The sequence below is a fragment of the Cynara cardunculus genome, unplaced genomic scaffold (assembly GCF_001531365.2).
Source record: "Cynara cardunculus var. scolymus isolate 2C unplaced genomic scaffold, CcrdV1 Un_Scaffold_3997, whole genome shotgun sequence".
Lineage (NCBI taxonomy): Eukaryota > Viridiplantae > Streptophyta > Magnoliopsida > Asterales > Asteraceae > Cynara > Cynara cardunculus.
This window is the reverse complement of record NW_020201708.1, coordinates 4,147-6,335: the sequence shown is the minus strand read 5'-3', so window position 1 is coordinate 6,335 and position 2,189 is coordinate 4,147.

The window sequence follows — 2,189 nt, the reverse complement described above, 5'->3', positions numbered from 1 at the left end:
TTCCCCTTGGCAAATTCTCCTGACCGAATCGCATTATTCGTGAGTTTGATGGCAATGTCTACTGCCTCCTGAAGAGTTTTGGATTTGCCGAGGTAATGTTTCCTCTAATCTCTGGGGACAATCCCCAAATATACCTCTCGATGCGGACTTCCTCCAGTGTCACTAAATGAGGTACTAAGTTTGCCAACTCATGGAATCGAGCTGTATAAGCAGCTATATTTTCTCTTTTCATTTCATGATTCCATAACTCCATTTCTAACTTCTGGAGTTCGCTTGTTGGGCAGTATTCATCTTTTAGCAATTTCTTAAATTCTTCCCAAGAAACCTGGTTAGCCGCTTCTCGGCCTCTGGTTTGCCCTAATGTATTCCACCAGGTAGGTGCCCTTCCTTACAACAGACACGCCGCATACTCTACTTTATTTCCTTTCGTACACTTACTAATGTGAAGAACAGACTCCATGCTTTTGAGTCATGACAATAGTCCTACTGCTCCTTCGGTTCCATTGAATTCTTTCGGGTTGCAAGATCTAAAGGATTTATAAGTGCATTCTCTAGCCGCCCTCGGCTCTGGATTATTTGGTTGGTTAGCATTCATGCCAGCAGCCAGTTGACTGACTATGTTAGGGAGTGCGGCCAGAAGTTGTTCTGACACTAGTTGTGCAATCTCATGAATTTCTCTCCTTGGCGGCATCTTTTAAGCCTAAGTTAGAAGGGAATTCATCATTTTTATGGCATAACAAGGGTGATAGCTTTCAGGCGTTCAAAGGACACCAAGAGTGTTCATCGCATGGATATTATTCAAGCATTTACATAATCAGATTAAATTAATCATATGCACACCATGACTTGACATAAATAAGTGTTTCCCAAAAAGAAATTATGCATTCAAAGATGTTCACAGTCACACAAGACAGGATAGTGAGTTTCTACGCAAAAGAGTGGGCATCCTACCACTAATCCTTCTTCTAAAACAACATCCATCCTATTACTATTCCCAAAATTAGCATCATCACTCCACTAACTACCAACCATCTGTACAACCTCCTTATTTCCCGGCTTGCTACAGTGACGACGTCCGTGTTCCTCAACAGGTGCTGATGGTGTCCTTCCATCACATCGGACAAGTTGTTTAGGATGTGGTGGTGATATCCCAGTCGGGTCTGGTGCACTTGTGTATCGGATGCAATTCTCCTTACCCATTCTCTCTCAGCTAGATTCATGCCCTAGGTGCAGGACGCAGGTACCCCGGTCACCACTTGAGTTATCCTGCTCCCCAATTGTGGTCGGGATGTCTTTCCTATGACTATAACAGAGTCTTCAAATGCCACACGTTGCGGCAATGGAATGCTCTTCCTTGGTGTGACTCTGATCCTTGAGCCATGATAAGTTCGTGGTGGAACATCAGGTGCTGGCTCCGATGGGGGTAGGAAAGATGCTTGTGGAGAGGCAGATGCTCCACTGGTCACAGTGTCCTGCTCGTATGGGTCTATCTCTTCATTATGGGCTGAGTTTCTTCTAGAATGGCCAACTACGTAACCGGATTCATCGACTGAGTACTCACTAGAGTCGGATGACGTCATAGTGATCTGCGACATTAATAATCTTAATTACTAATTACACCATCTTATAAATACTTAGAAATATAACCAAAGCTTCTGAACAAGGCTAAGAGTGGAAATCAAACTAGACTCTCAAAATATAAAACCTCTGGTCGTACTACCAGAGCCTCTGGTCTCATGACCAGAGCTTCTGGTTCAACTAAAATCCTTAGGAAAGGATTTCTCATCCATCGGTCCTCTTGCAAACCATTGGAATTCTATTTTATCCACCGCTGGTTCAACAACCACTCTTAGAATAATAATGGATTTTCGTCCGTCGATCCTCTGGTTCCTCATAATGCACTTACCAGAGCCTCTGGTTACAAGACTAGAGCCTCTAGTTACAAGACCAGAGCCTCTGGCTCAACTTCCATACTTAGAAAAACACTAAGTAACCTATCCATCGATCTCTTGTTTCCTTCTCAACAATGCTTCTGGTACATTTATAAACTCAAACAAATTTAAGGAATTCCTGTTACATTGCCTCTGGTCCTTTTAACCAGAGCTTCTGATGCCACTTAAACACTTAGAAATTTTATAGAATTTCTATCCCATCGCCTCTGGTCCTTCTAACCAGAGCTTCTGGCCCAA